We start from the raw sequence: 17,265 nt of genomic DNA, 5'->3' as shown, positions 1-17,265 counted from the left end.
TCCCCATCACATCCGCTCAGAGCCCGCAGGACAAAGCTACACAAAGAGCTGCCCCACAGTGCTGGGCTGCCCCACTGGCAGCCCAGACAGGCTCTGCACACAGCCCCCCCATAGCCTCGTGCACTCTCTCAGACAGGTCTCCGTGCAGCCCCTTGGAGACTCCCAACCCCCATTTCCTACATAGCTTTTCCCCCACAGTTTTACCCACAGGCCTCACATAGCCCGCAAAGTCCTCCAGTCACCGCCCATGTGCATTCTTCCCCTATAGCTCCACACACCTCCCTACAGAGACCCCCCCACCCCGAGTTTGCTGCAATACCTCCGTACACTCCTGCAAACACTCCCCCCCCCATCCCAGCACGCGCACGCACACGCACACACCCCTCCACCCACCAGAGCACCGCACGCAACCTGGTCACATGCAGCTTGTGCGGACCAGCACGTGACTCCACTGGACCCTGCAAACACCTCGTCCCACAGGGCTCTCGACGAAGACCCCGCAGCAGCCTGAGAGTGGCAGCCCGCGACAGCCCTGGACACACCTGGACACCTGCCAAGCCCCTGCGCAGTCTCCAGGCATGAAGAGAGAGGTGGGGACCCAGACCCCGCAGGCCCCCAACGCCTGACCCCCCTGGCTCCCACTTTGCTGCAGCTCTTGCCTTCTCTCGATGTGTATCTAAGAAGCCCCATTTCCCTCTGCTGGGGAAAACATCTCCTGGGGTAGTGTGCAGTCATTCCAATAGGTCAGAAGACACAATTCTCTTTCTCCTTTTTAGCCCAGGGAAAGTATAACCAGAAAGGAAAAAAAAAAAAGCCAGTTCATTTACTTTCAATTTCTGTGATACCTGAGGTTATCGAGCTGGGTGTCTGTGTCTAATTAATACAGTTTCATACTGACAGTGCTCTGGGGAGTCCGGTTTTTGCCCACAACATCCACAGCCTCCCCTCCCCTCCTTGATTCTCCAAGGATGCTACTATTTTTAGAAGCACAGATTGAGCTCTGTAAGGTCACCTCGCCCAACCTCCCTCCTTGACCGCTTCTGCAGGAGGATGAGGCGAAGGGAGTCTGTTTAGTCGCTAAGGCAGATGGATCGCTCTGTGTCCTCGAGCTCTCCCTGCTTCATGTAAATAAATGACCTCTCCTCGCAAGCATGTCAGGCTCTTCTGGTTCCTGGAGCCCTAATATCAAGAGACCCAGGTAGCTGGGCCTTTCCCCCTGGGGTGGAGGTGTCACATGGGGCAGGTGCTGGACTGCTTTGTGCTCCCGGGTTCCCAACTGCAGGAGTAGGGTCTGCTGTTACTGAAGGATCTGACCCAGCTTCCTGCTGGTGGCGGAGGAGAAAGAGGAGGGACAGCTGTCCCCATAAATTATCTTTCCCCCTCTATACTCCCTGGCCTATTCCTTTGCCCTTGGACCTTTCCTGTGTGCCTTAAGCAGAAAGGCCCAGACACGTGTTCTTCTCAGAGGACTTTTCACTGCACCTGGCTCAAGCCCCCTCTCCTCTCATCCTGCCCTAATAATCTTGGTTTTACAAAGTAAAACAGGAGGAACCAAAACCATGCCTAAGAAGCTTCATCATCATTTTTGCGGCATACATTTTCTGAGGGCCCACACCGCACAGGCTCTGTAGGGCTCAAGATGTGATGATGCAGTCCCTGCCCTCAAGACCAAGGCACATAACTGAATGTAACGTGTCAAGCTACTTTTGCCCTAAGTACATTTTTCCCCAACGTAAACTTCATTCATAAATATTTAGATGATATTGCTGTTTGCTCACGAGTTAAAAGGAAAAAAAAATGCGCTTCAGATTTGGTCATATATTCAGAATATGAACTAGGGCAAAAGTCCACTTTCGTACTTAAAAAACCCTGAGCAAATTAAAGAAAGATTTATTAAGGGGAAAATCCTTGGTTTGATTTCCAAGTGTTTTAAAAATAAATGATTTAAAATTATCTAAATTATGAAGGTAAAAATGATAAAATTCAAATACAAAAGTATTTAAGTATAATCGTAAAATATGTCCTTTTCTTATGTACATACCACCTAAGTCACGCCTTTCCCCAGAGTAACACTGTGGATAATCACGCACATTTTCCTTTTCATCCATCATCCATCCATCCATTCATTTATTCACTTATTCTTCTAACATTTGTTGTGGTTGTGGTTGCTGAACACTGCTCTCGTCCAGGTGCTGAGAGCTGTATTTGCCGTGGTGAACAACAGATGTGGTCCCCTGAGAAGTGATGGACTTGCTGGGATACGGAACAGAAGTTGATGGCACCTAATGCTAACCCTGCTTTCTCCCCCTCAGCTGATGCTGATTTGGGGTTAAGAATCTGTAGATATGGATGTTTATAAACATTCCTTAATTCAGTGGTTCTCAACCAGGAGCAATTTTGCTCCCCTAGGGCACATTTGGCATTATTTATAATCGTCACAACTGGGGAGGCAGTTGTGTTACTGACGTCTCGTAGGTAGAGTCCAGGGATGCTGCTAAACATTACAATGCACAGGGAAGCCCCTCACTACAATGAATTATCTGGTCCAAAATGTCAATAGTGCCAAGGTTGAGAAACTCTGTCTTATACAGAGGTGCTTATATTGTTAGTAAAAATTTTTCCAGAATGCTGATAAAAGTCAAATACAAAAGAGTCGTGGAGTGTTTGGCTTCTTTTCCAGCTTGACAGAAATCAGATATGCAGAGGTGCCCTGGGGGGTACAAGTGGAAGGAAAATGTCACACAAAGAATGCTACATTTGCTCCTGGCTTTGTGTGACCAAGTTCCGTATTGTTGGCAAGATATATATATAGGGAATTTATAGCAAGTGTGTGTGTGTGAATTCTCTACCTGCCAATCTGTAAACTCTTTCTGTGGTATGTTTGCCTGTAGTGGTCTACGATAGCTCTAGTTTTTGTCTAACTAGCACACTTTTGCTTTCCTGTTCTTGGGTTCTTCTGGTGAAGTCCTTCCTAGTTCCATGAAGTTCTAGAAGGGCTGCGGCAGGAATTCAGACTGACCAAAATATTCATGCCCCTGTCCACTACTGTCTGTTCAGGGGTGAGTATGTAACCCAAGCAGGGAGATTTAGTCTTCCCTGGGACTGAAAAAATCAATATTGAGAAAGAGAAATTTTAATTTTATTGGGGTTATTCACTGGAAAGATATGAAATTAGAATTGTTGTAAGGTTCTTGTACTGTATATACTATAAGTAGTAATAATATCACTTTAAGTTAGGCTGTGTATATTAAAGACATATACTATAAACCCAAAAGAAATGACTAAAATAATACAAGGATTTATAGTTAATAAGCCAACAAAAGAGATAAGATACATGCTTTAAAAATATTAAGTTGATCCAAAAGAAGGCAGAAAAAACTGAAAAGGGAATAAGACCAGAAGAGACAAATATGATAGAAATAGAAAACAAATAGTAAGCTGGTAAATTTAAACTCAACTATTCCAATAATTACATTAAATATAAAAGATCTAAGCATCAAAATAAAAGCAAAGATTAATTCAATAAAATAGCAAGACCCAATATTATGCTCTCTACAAGACATTTAAATACAAAGATATAAGTATATTAAAAGTAAAAGAATAAAAAAAGATACGCTACACTAACACTAATAAAAAGAAATCTGCAGTGGTTAAATTAATATCACACAAAGTATAGGTAAGAGCAATGAATATTACCAGGGACAAAAAGGGTCATTTCACTATGATAAAGGGGTCAATTCATCAAAAGCAGATAACAATTCTAAATATTTATGTACTTTATAGCATACTGTCAGAATACATAAAGCAAAACCGGGTAGAATTGTGAGGATAAACAAGTTGTAGTCAGAGATTTGAATACTTGAACAATACTATCAACTAACTTGGCCTAATTAGGGGCATTAAAGAAACACCCTACCAAACAGCAATAGAATACACATTCTTTTCAAGTGTACCCAGAACACGGAACAAGATAGACCGTATTACGGGCCACAAAACAAGTCTCAATTAAATATGAGAAGATTCAAAGTATATTTTCTGGTTGCAATGGAAATGAATTAGAAATCAATAACAAAAAGATATCTGCAAAATCTCTAAATATTTGGGAACTAAGTAACTTCTAAATAACCCATGGATCAAAAGGGAAATCAAAAGAGAAATTACAAAGTATTTCGAGCTAAACTGAAATGAAAAAACAACAAAAATTTGTGGATACAGCTAAAGCAGTACTCAGAGGGAAATTTATACCACTAAAATGCTTATATTACACAAGGAGAAAAGTGTCAATTCACTGGCCACCGCTTCCACTTCAAGAAACCAGCAAATAAAAACAAATTAAAAGCAAAATAAGCAAAAGAAAGGAGATAATAAATATTAGATAGAATAATGTAAAGGTGTATATTTTAAACCATAGAGTAGCCACCTAAAGAACCAATAAGTACATGTAATAAGCCATTACTGGAGATAAACTGTAACCATAAAAATACTCAATTCAAAAAAAGGCAGGAAATAAAGAAGAAAAAAAGAAAGTACGTACAGGTGGAACAAATAGAAAAGACAGATTTAAACACTACCATATTGATAATTACTTTAAATGTATATACCTGATAACTTCAATTGAAAGGACATAAATTTTCTGATAGGATCATAAAGCAAGACCCAACTACATATGCTGTCAACAGGGAATCCACTTGAAATATCATGACAGGGGACTTCCCTGGTGGTACAGTGGTTAAGACTCCACGCTCCCAGTGCAGGGGGCCCAGGTTCAATCCTTGGTCCAGGAACTAGAGCCCACATTCATGCCGCAACTAAGAGTTCGCACGCCACAACTAAGGAGCCCGGGAGCTGCAACTAAGGAGCCCGTTGGCCGCAACTAAGGAGCCCACATGCCCAACTAAGGAGCTGGTGAGCCGTGACTAAGGAGCCTGCCTGCTGCAACTAAGACGTGGTGCAGCCAAATAAATAAATTAACTAAAAAATATATCACGACAAAGATAGGTTTAAAGGAGGAAAAAATTAGGCCATGTAAACGAAGCTGGAGTGGATATATTAATATCAAGAAGATTTCAGAGCAAGGAATGTTACCAGGGAGGAAGGGAATATTTCATTGACAAAGGCTAAAATCATCAAGAGGGCATAATCTTAAATGCATATGTTTCTAATAACAGAACTTCAAAATATATTAAACAAATCTGATGGAATTAAGAGGAGAAACAGGCAAACCCACAAGTGGAGTTAAGAGATTCCAACACTGTCTATCAGTAATTCATTGAACAAGGAAGCAGAAAAGAAGTAAGGATATAAAAGACTTTAACAGTATTATTGACCAACCTGACCTAACTGATATTTACTCTACCTATTAATACTCCATCAAACAACAGCAAAATGCACATTCTTTTCAAATATACACTAAACATTCAGCAAGATAAATCATATTCTGGGTCATTAAAAAATTCTCATTAAATCTAAAATGAATGAAATCATAAAATTAAACAATACTCTTCTAAATTACCTATAGATCAAAGAAAAAAACCGTAAGGGATATTAAAGATTTTTTTTTTTTTTTTGGCGGTACGCGGGCCTCTCACTGCTGCGGCCTCTCCCGTTGCGGAGCACAGGCTCCAGACGTGCAGGCTCAGCGGCCGTGGCTCACGGGCCCAGCCGCTCCGCGGCATGTGGGATCCTCCCGGACCGGGGCATAAACCCGTGTCCCCTGCATCGGCAGGCGGACTCTCAACCACTGCGCCACCAGGGAAGCCCTTAAAGATTATTTTGAACCAAATGGTAGTGGTTACATGACTATATACATGTGACAAAACTTGTACGCTTAAAATTTGTTAATTTTATTGTATGTAAATTAATGGGGATTAAAAAATTCTGAAAAGACATTTTACAGAGGACTGTATTTTTGTCTTCTAGTTTTACTGTCCTGAATTCACAGAATATGTCTTGATGGTTTTAACCGCTGAAAAAATTATCCTATACTATCCCATTCATTTCTGCTCAAATATGTCTGAAAATAATGCCTAGGCTCTACTTGTAGGGGACATATTTCTATATGTCTATTAAATCAAGCTTGTTAATTTTGTATCCAAATCTTCTTCCTCTTGGAATTTATTATGATTTTGTCCTTTAAAATATGGTTTCTTCCCATTCTACTGTTTCACAGCCAAATTATTAGCAAACATTTAAACTATGGTTAAAATATTTATTTCTCTGCTCACTGCTGTTTCATAAAACCCATATCATCCCCCACTCTTAGATACATTTTTCATTTTCCTTGTGTATGTCCTTGAGTACTGTTTTTCCAGGGAGGGTTCACAGGTAGTTAAAGTAATCTTTATTATGCTCTTATTCTTTTATTTTTTTTAAAATAAATTTATTTTTGGCTGTGTTGAGTCTCTGTTGCTGCGTGCAGGCTTCTCCTAGTTGTGGCAAGCAGGGGCTACTCTTCGTTGCGGTGCGTGGGCTTTTCATCGCGGTGGCTTCTCTTGTTGCAGAGCACGGGCTCTAGGCATGTGGGCTTCAGTAGTTGTGGCACGTGGGCTCAGTAGTTGTGGCTCACGGGCTCTAGAGTGCAGACTCAGTAGTTGTGGTGCACGGGCTTAGTTGCTCCGTGGCATGTGGGATCTTCCTGGACCAGGGCTCGAACCCATGTCCCCTGTATTGGCAGGCAGATTCTTGCCACCAGGGAAGTCCCTGTGCTCTAATTCTTAAAAGAAAGTTAGCTGGGCACAGAATTTAGGTTAAAATTATTTTACCTAGAACCTTTTATTTTGTCACAATATATTCTAGTACTTCATGTTCCAGCTAGGGTGTTTGATGCCATTCTTTTGTACATTTTTTCCCCTCAAGGAGGTTTTAAGATTGTCTCTTTGTACTTTTACTTTGTACTTGTACCTTCTGAAATTTCCCCAAGAGGTACTGATATCTTGTTTTCACTGATTTTGCTTGGTCCTCAGTGATTGATGTTAATTGGAATTTTTTTTCTCTTGCTTTAATCTCTTTTTCTCCAGTGATCAGCTGATCTGTTTGTTTACTTTGGACTTCTCTTTCATGATGTTGGTTTTCTAGGACATCCCTAATTGTCTTTATTTATAACTGAAGGGTCAAAGCAAAAGTCTTTTACATCTCATCATTTTGAGAGGAGCCTCATGAGGCAGTGGAGGCAATCTCATATTTTCATCTGATATGTATAACTGAACATTCTGAAGAATTATTCTTTAACACTACTTGCATGATATTAACATTGCCAAAATTATTGAACGTTGGTTGGTTTGTTTGTTTTGCGGTATGTGGGTCTCTCACTGTTGTGGCCTCTCCCGCTGCGGCGCACAGGCTCCGGACGCGCAGGCTCAACGGCCATGGCTCACGGGCCCAGCCGCTCCACAGCACGTGGGATCCTCCTGGACCGGGGCACGAACCCGTGTCCCCTGCATTGGCAGGTGAACTCCCAACCAGTGCGCCACCAGGGAAGCCCTGAACTTTGGTTTTATAGTAGGTTACAAAAGTTAGGCAAAGAGAATCATAATCAACAGACTTTTGATACCCCAGTCTCCTCAATATTTTCTAAGTACCACTGTACTGGGGGGTCCTCAAGACCACCCTCAGGTCTGATGATTCATGAGAAGGACGCACAGGACCCAAAAAAGCTGTTCTACTCATAGTTACGGTTTATTACAATAAAAGGACACAGATTTAAATCAGCAAAGAAAAACAAATTACATAGGGTGGAGTCCAGGAGAAATCAGGCATGAGTTTCCAATTGCCCTTTTCCACTGGAGTCACACAGATAGCACTTAGTTCTCCCAGCAGTGATGTGTGACAACATATACAAAGTATCACCAACCAGGGAAGCTCACCTAAACCTTGATGCCCAAGGTTCTTACTGTGCGTGGTACGGAGTACCCACATGACTAACCTTAGCAGGTCAGTCTTTACTCCCTTCATCAGAGGGGGATCAGCATAGCCCAGAGCCCTAGGTGAACAAAAACAAGTGTCCATCATAAATCACACCATTAGCAAAAAATATGTGGTGTGGTCCAAGGTCTGTTATACAAAGAACTCCTATCAGTCAGGATATTCTAAGGGCTTAGAGGTTATCTTTCAGTCAAGGACTAGTCCTTTCTTTGGAATGTGCAGGGTAGGGTTTAGGCACCCCAAGCTTACTGAGTCAATCCTTTACTATACATACACCAAGCCCTTATTTCAGCTTGCCTTTTCACACACATTTTCCTGTACTGAAAAGGGGAGAGGTTGTGGTCCATACACTTGTGCACCTAACCATCACACATCCTCACACAGAGGTCAACAGTTGATGCCATAGAAGACATCCGGAAGGAGGTTAGTTAACTGCAGGGCGAGGCAGAGATGTTAGATACGATGAGAGCTGACCATAATGTAACTAAGCTAGAACTCTGTAATAAAAAGATAACTAGAGGGTTTCTATATGTTTGGAAACTAAAAAATACACTTCCAAATAAACCATCATTCCAAATAAAAATCACAATGAAAATGAGAAATATATTGAACTGGATGCTAATAAAAATTATACGTTTCAAAATATGCGGAATGCTGTGATACTGTGATTTATAATAAGAAATATATATATTTGGTTTTCTTCCTTTTTCCTGACACAGGGTTCCTGACACCCTTGTAAATTCCTAAGTGATAAGAAGTACTAGGAGCATCTTTTGTTCCAGTGAGGCAACTGTCGGGGTGCTCCTTGATGGCTTCTGGATGGGAACTGGTCACCAAAAAGACCAAGCCATGATTAGAAGCTTGAAATTTTCAGCACCAGCCCCCATTCTCCAGAGATGGGAGAGGGCTAGAAATGAAGTTAATAATTGACCATGAGGAAGCCCCCATAAAATATCAAAAGTATTGGTTCCAAAGAGCTTCCAGGTTGGTGAACACATCCATATACCAGGAAGGTGACATACCCGCAACTCCATGGAGACAGAAGCTCCTGTGCTCAGGACCCTCCCAGACCTCACCCTACGTATCACCTGTACCCTTTATCACATCTTCTAATAGACGGTAAAGCCAGTAAAAGTTTCCCTGAGTTCTGTGAGCTGTTCTGGCAAATAATCGAATCCAAGGAGGAGGTCATGGGAACCTCTGATCTGTAGCCAAGTTGGACAGAAATTGTGGGTAACCTGGGGACCTGCTACCTGTGACTGGCATCTGAAGCCAGGGGCAGTGTCATGGGACTGAGCCCTTAATAAGGTAGATAGTGTCAGAACTGCAGGACACCCAGCTGGTCTCGCAGAATTGCTTGGTATAGGAATAACCCCAACATGTTTGGTTTCAGAAGTGCTGTGAGTGTGGTAGCAGTATGAGAGTAAAAGAGAAACACACAGGACCCACACAAATCCTTAAAAATCAGATTAAGGGAAAAACCTTTTAGCTTTAAACACATAACATGGAACAAAATAAGGCTGATTAACAGTGATCAAAGCATCTATCTAAAGAATTTGGAAAAAGAACAACAAATTAAACCCAAAGTAAGTAGAAGGAAGGAAATAATAAATTTAAGAGCAGAAATTAATGAAATAGAAAACAAATATATTAAAGAAAATCAACAAAGCCAAAAGTTACCTTTGGAAAGGCTAAATAAAAACTGCTAACCTTTGTTAAAACAGATAAAAAAGAGGGGGCAAGAGAGAAAAGGCAAAAATAACCATGTCATTGTTGAAATGCAACACATCTATGGATCTTTACTAAAAGCATTAAAAAGAGAATAAAAAGATTTTATAAGCAACTTTACACCCACAGATGTTAAAAATTAGACACAATGTACACGTTTTTCAAAACACAAAACATAAAATCTATATAAGAAGAATTAAAGACTCCAAATTTCTATGGCTCATTAAAAAAAATTGAATCTGTAATTAAACACCTCACCATAAAGAAAATTTCTGGCTCAGCTGGGTTCACTGGTGAATTCTATTAAAGTTTTATGGAACAAATATAGCCAATATTATGCAAACACTTTTAGAGAAGAGAAAAAGAGGGAACACACCCCAATTTATTTTTTGAAGATATCATATTTTGGGTACCAAAATTGGAGGTAGCCATTACAAGAAAGGCAAAATTACAGACCAATTTCACTCATGAAGCGAGATTTTTAAAAAACTGAACAAAATATTAGAAAACAGAATGCAGAAAAACATGAAAATGATAATATATTACTCGTATATGTTTTATCTCAAGTTCATAAGGTTAATTTAACATATGAAGTTTTAAAAATATAATTGCCCATAGTAACATAATAAAGAGGAAAAGTCATATAATTATCTAAGTGAACGTAGAAAAATATGATAAAAATCAAGCATCTATTTATGATAAGAATTTTTAACAAACCAGATATGGAAGAGGAATTTGCTTATCTGATGGAGGGCCTCTAAAAACAAGGCTGCGGCACTGGTGCACGTACTGGTGAAATGTGCAAAGCTTCCCGGTTAACATAAGAAATAAGCCACATTACTACTCCTATTCTACACTGTACTTGAGGTCCTGGCTAGGGAAGTAAGGTATGAAAAAGAAATAAAAGGTATAAAGTTTTGACATGAAGAATTCATTCTGTCATTTATTGTTAGATGATGCTCTGTGTAAAGAAATTTTTTAAAACCTGCGGAATTCCCTGGAGGTCCAGTGGTTAGGACTCTGCACTTTCACTGCCAAGGGCCTGGGTTTGATCCCTGGTCGGGGAACTAAGATCCCACAAGCCGTGCGGCGTGGCGAAAGAAAAAAAAAGAAAGAAAAAGAAAAGAAAAGAAAAATTTAAAACCTACAGGTAAATTATTAGAATTAATAAGCATGTTTCTTGATGATTGGTAGATTGATGGATATGACATAAGTAAAAAAAATAGATTTCATTTTTATATACCAGAAAAAACAGGTTAAAAAAAAATCAGAAAAAAACCCTCACTTAAAATAGCACCAGAAAACATCAAAACCTTGGAATAAATTTACCCCAAAATGTCCACTATTTCTTTATAGAAAAAAGATAAAGCATTACTGAGTAAAGTTAAGGAAGGTCTAAATAAATGAACAGATATACCATGTTCACAGATTGGAAGAACTCAATATTATACAGATATTCTCCAAACTGATCTACAGGCTAAATGTAATTCCAATCAGATTACAATTTGACAAACTGATTTTAAATTTAATTTGGACACGCAAAGTGCCTAGAGCAGTCAAGATTCTCTTGAAGAAGAACAAATTGGGAGATCTTACTCTACTGGATAGGAAAACTTAACTAGAATGCTACTGGACTAGTGTAGTATTTGTGCAGGGCAAATAAACCCATGGAGTTGTATACAGAGCTCAGAAACTGACTCATGCATGTATGGACATTTGTCTTATGTACCGATTCTCTTCATTTGCCTCTCCACCCGCTCCCTGCTCTATGCCCTTAAAGGCTGTCCTCTACAGAAAGAAAGAAAATCTGATGTATTTATGAAGAGACTTAAAACATCTGACAGAGTTTGGGACAAGTTACTGATAGGCACAGGAACATACACACAGCAAATAAAACCAAGATAATTCATTTGTAGGTTCTTCATTCAACAAACACTGATGGAATGCAATTATCTGCCAGGTACTCTTCAGGGTGCTGGGAATCCATCAGAAAACCACAGGCAAAAGTCGTTTGCCATCGTGAGTCATATTTCTTATGTGTGAAGCTTGATAATGAGCAAAATAAATTATATACAGACACACACGTATATATACACATACACACATACATATAATAACACATGTATAATAAAACACAGAGAAGAAAAAAGTCGAGAGGAGGGATTAAGTAGTGTTGAGGAGTTAAATAAAATGTTAAGTGGGGAAGGCTTCACAAAAGAGTGCCTTTTTGAGTTAGGACCTGGAGAAACAAGGTGAGAAAGCCAGTACGCGGCTAACTGGAGAGATTCCACGCAGACCAAGGAGCAAGTGCAGATGCCCTGAGGTGGGAGTGTACCTGCTATGTCTGCAGAAGGGAAAGGAGATAGTGAGACAGGCAGAGAGTAACAATGGTCAGGTCACAGAGGTTGTGAGGGACCAGATCATTCAGGTTACCAAAAGAATTCTGGCTTATGCTCTGAGTGGGAATGGAAGTCATTAAAAGGACTGAAGCAATAAAGTAGCACAATGTGAGTAACAGGATCACCTCTGTGTTGAGAACAGACTGAGGGGACAAGGGTAGCAGCAGCGCCATCAGTCAGGAGATTACTGCAACGAACCTTGTGACAGGTGATGTGGCTTGGTCCAGAGAAAGCAGTGGTGAGAGGTCATCAAATTTTGAAGATGAAACAACAGGATTTTCTAATAGATTAAATGATAGAAAGAGAGTAGTCAAGGACGATTCCAGTATATTTGGCCTGAGTTAACGAAAAGGTGGAACTGCCATTAACCCTCATTTCTAAATGGTGAGGGAGAAGGCACTGGGCTATGGGAGAGACCAAGAACTCAGTTCTGCATACGTTATATGTACAATCCAAATGGGGATGTCAGGTAGCCAATTAGATATGAGTATGGAGATCAGGGGGAAGAGGCAGGCTAGAGATACAAATGACCAACTCCTGGGGGAACAAAGAATGTAATCACACTACACGGCTCAGCTATAAACTAAGTTTATGCAATAATGATATAGATATGAATAACTATCTCTACAAATTTATGATATTACTATTTTGAGAAGATGGAGGAGGAAAGAGTGTGTGTGTTTGTGCAGTGCATTTATGAGCTAAATCTTCAACTTCCACAATAAAATTAAATAGAAATCTAAAACTAAAACGAAATAAAATAGATCATTGAAAAAATATAGAGGTATACTTTGAAATAAACAGCTCAAAGTATGTGCTTGGAAGAGTGGGAATTGAGGCTGGGGGCATAAAACATAAAGAGGGCTTGTTATTTAAAGGCCCTGAAACCTGGACATATAGTACAACAGAATGAAGCTGAGTTCAAGTCTTAGCGCCTCCCTATTATTAATGCAACCTTAGATAAGCTACATAATTCCTCAGTTCTCTGCTCTCAGTTTCCTCATTTGGAAACTAGAATTAATATCTAAAGCCCAGGGCTGTTAAAAAGATTAACTGAGAAAACCTGCACCTGCAGTAAATATGAGGTGCCTATTATTACGACAATTGATTACATGTTTCTCACTCTCACTGGCCTCTGTACTCTTCCAGGGGAAGTCCCATTTATCCATCTCTCCTAGTGGCTGACACTTAGGAGTAGTTTAGTCAGTACTTCTCGAATTGATGCACAAATGAAGAGGAGGTGCAAGGGTTCTTGGACATCTGCTGCAGCCCCAGTAGCCTAGCTTCCTCGAGACTTTGGGTCAAATTTCCAGGAAGCCACCAAGCTATGGGACATTTGGTCACCACCCACCCTGATATTCCCCAGCACTACTGACTCACTGAGAAATCCTGTTCTCACAGAGTCTCTTATAAAAACAAAAACCCTTGCAAGATAAAGCAGCAAGAAGTCATTATTTATCAAGTGGAGAGGAAATCCCAGTTGCAGCATCTCCCTCGTGTCATTAATTCTCACTAACAATTACACTGATGGCCCAAACCTGGCCCACCTGTAACATGGGCGCTGGTAACGATCTGGTCATTCAGTTTTCCCAGAAACTCCAACTGTATTCCTGATGCTTGCCCCAGACATGACAAAATTGGCAAAAACACCTCTTTTCAGTGACAGATCCTACCAATAATTAGCATGCACTGTTAAAGTAACTGTTGATTGCACTTTATTTATAGATATTAACATGATTAATTGCACTGGAAGTGTTCCTGGAGGATGACGCTCTCAGCTGGTGCTGGGGCACAAGTAAAACCCCTCAGCCCTCACAGGGAACTGCGAGAGGACTGCCATCAGCTCACTCCTTTTCCTTTTCTGAGTCACTCTCTCAAATGATTCTAGATCTAATTCCATAGGACTGGCCCTACGTTAGAAAGTATTACTCTGACTAATGATATGCTCAGCTAGGAATGGACAGGAGAATAACATCCCATACATGTAAAGCACTTTACGGCTGAACAAAAACATTCACATCACTATCTTATCTGATCTTACCCAATTCCCTGGCTTAAAATGCCACTTTTGTATGGACAACTCCAACATTTATATCTTCATCCTAGCCTCTTCCCTGCATTATAAACTCATATACCCAAGTGCTTTCTTTAGATGTCTAGTTAATTGTCTAATAGGCATCTCAATCTTAGTATTTCAAAAATGGAGCTGATTTCCTTCTCCTACCCCTAGACTTCCTACCTGTCCTTTTCATCTCAGTTTGGTAAACACATCTTCCCAGAAGCTCCCCAAATCTGGTAGTCATCAAATTTACATTCCTCTTCTCTTACCCTCCCACATCTGCAAGTCATGTTATTTTTCCCTTCAAAAATATCTAGAGTCTGTCCAATTTTCTCCATCTCTATGCTGCTACCCTATTCCAAAATACCACCACCCCTCTCATGTAACTCCTGCAGAACCATGAAGACAAAAGGAGAAGTGAGTCCATGAGTCAGGATGGCTGCTATGATATGCTCATATCATATGATGCTATATGGCTCACAGCTGCTCAAGCTGGAAGGAAGCCTCCCTGCTTGCTTACATATCTTCATGCTTCATGCCCTGCAACATGACTGAGTCTGGGATTCCCAGTCTGGACAGGTGCACTGGTGAGGACTCAGAGGACTGGTTCTACCTGTGGAGGGGACATCGTGCACAGTTCCTGACCTCCCCACATGATTGGGGCTTCCCCTCAGAGGCTTCTAAGAGTATGACCTAGGGGCTGGAGAGCTCCCACACAACTCTACTACACAAGAAGCCGGCGGCTGTATCCTAGAATGGCAAAGGCAGATAGCATTGATGATAATAATAACACAAAGAAGAGGGAATTTCCTGGCGGTCCAATGGTTAGGGCTCCATGCTCTCACTGCTGAGGGCCCGGGTTCAATCCCTGGTCGGGGAACTAAGATCCCACAAACCATGCATTGCAGCAAAAACAAACAAACAACAACAACAACAAAAACTACAAAGAAGAACTTAATGGTAATAAGAATGATAACAGCTCAATCTGAGCAACTTCTTTGCCTTCCTGTGAAAAAGAAGTGGCTTTGGCTGGTCTTGAATGACAGGACGGCTGGAGATTTGAGCATTTCATATTTCAAAACACTACCCAACACAGCCAGGGAAGAAGTGGTGCCCTTGGCAGACACGCTCCTCTGTGACGTACTCAGCCAACCATGTCTCACCGAGGGCTTTCTCGGTGCTCAGCTTTTCTTAGCACTAGACGGTAAAGGGAAAGCTTGGTGACTGGCTTGTGCCCCATAGGAACTGACCGCCTAGGACGACAGGCAGCGCTTCACCACAGACTGTGGTCAGGGCCTTACCAGGCAAAGAGGAAGACCACAGACCCAAGAGTAGAGAGAGGGCTGTGCCCTCTACCTGGGAAAGTAAGTTTGCTGCTCATCTCAGAAATCGTATCAGGGTTAATTATTTTAAAAGTATTGTTCCGAAGGCCCTAAAAACATCATTGAGTCTTCATGGGTTCATTAAAAGCAGGTGATAATAGACTAACATCACTTCCTTTTTTGATTTGGGTTATTTGACTCACGTATCATGGCACTCTTGTAGGTGCAGTAAATGTGGACCTCGGCCCAGCATCTGGTAAGCTCCCTCCTGATCTCCTCATAGATGATCTGGATAGATTTAGGCGAGATGACAGTAAAACATGGCAAATTCATATCCAGTTGGACAACCATACATAAAGGTGCTGACTATGATTCAACAACTTGGGTATTATCCAGTCCTGTGACTTTATCAATAACTTAGAAGAAGACAGAATTTGAGCATGACACGTAGGCATAATGAGTACACTGGACTCCAGAATCGAGATCCATAAAAATCCTGACAGGTAGGTGAGATGGCTAAAGCCTAACGATATGTATCTATCAAGATCAATTATTTCAGTGCCTAAAAAGTCCATAGTGCAACCTCTGAAGTAGATGCAACCTAACACATGTGAACGCAAAAGGCTTTATGGTTTAATCTTGTTTTGAATCAAAATGTGACGTAGCTACCAGAAACTAATTTTGCTTTAGGCTGCATCAATAGAGATACAGTCTAGGGAGGGAGGTTATACACCAGCCACAACACATCCGAAACCTGAATTCTGCTCTGGGCGTCTCCATTTTAGAGATATGTAATCACCTGGAAGATGGTGAGAAGAGCGACCACCATGGGAGGGGGTCAGGATTACATGAGGAACGATGAGGAACTGTTAAGCTTTCAGGAAAAGATTCAAGAAAGATGAGATTCTTGTCAGCACATATTTGAAGTGGGGTCACATAGAAGAGGGACTAAACTTGTTCTTAATGGTTCCAAGGTTTAGAACCAGGGCCAACAAGGGGAAGGCATAGGAAGACTTAGAATATTCTCCTCTATCACAGTCCACAGTCTGTTTGTCTCTGAAGGAGGCAAATTCCCTGTCTGTTCAGCTGGTGTCTCTGCTTTAGGGAGGAATGGAGTGGTTGGAAAACGTAAAGCCTTTCTCAGCCCTGATATGCTGCAGTTCCCTGATCTCAGACATCAGCTGGTAGGCAAGAGGAGGCAATCAAGTTCTGGAGGAAGGAAACTGTGTCAGAAGTGTGATGAAGGAGATAGGATTTGGTGGCGTGTGCAATTGTGTTTGAGGGGAAGATGTGGAGAGACTAGGAGGTCAGAAATGGTGAGGGCTGTTGACTAAAAATGCTTAATTCAGCACCTTAGGAACATGTATACTTTAAAAGGAGACACGGAAAATAGGAGGTGAATTCCAAATCTTGGTGCAACAAGCACAAGAATTTTGCGTATCAGAGTCTTGCTGAGACTTCTTCTTCTTTCTCAACACGCTGCCCTAATAAATTCTTCTAGATTCACACATGATTTTTTTCAAACTCCTATTTTCCCAGGGAGCATGTCTTGTCAAAGACTGTCCTTGGTGAAAACAAAGACAGCAAATTTCAAAAGTTAAAGGGCTACAGAAAAGGCTTTAGTATTTAATTTGAAGGTAAAATAATCTACTCTGAAAAGACATTTTATAGATCCATCAATCCTTAATAGAAAAAAAAAAAGGAACTGGAGATGAAATTTGGGAATATGAGAGCACCCTCAGAAGCTTGGGTGCTGTGTGGTGGTTCCGGCTGCTATACAATGTGTTTCACTGGCTTTCGAAGAAAAAAAACCCATTAAGATGTGTTGGAAAAAATT

General features: G+C 41.0%; 1 protein-coding gene across 1 annotated transcript in view; it reads right to left on the bottom strand.

Annotated features, from left to right (window-relative positions):
• The window catches only part of SYT9 (synaptotagmin 9), a 153,454-nt gene that overhangs the window by 18,090 nt on the left and 118,099 nt on the right, over positions 1 to 17,265 (bottom strand). The window lies entirely within an intron of this gene.

The sequence above is a fragment of the Phocoena phocoena genome, chromosome 8, assembly GCF_963924675.1.
Source record: "Phocoena phocoena chromosome 8, mPhoPho1.1, whole genome shotgun sequence".
Classification (NCBI taxonomy): Eukaryota; Metazoa; Chordata; class Mammalia; order Artiodactyla; family Phocoenidae; genus Phocoena; species Phocoena phocoena.
The sequence above is the reverse complement of the archived record's forward strand: the minus strand, read 5'-3'. Positions and strand labels throughout refer to the sequence as shown.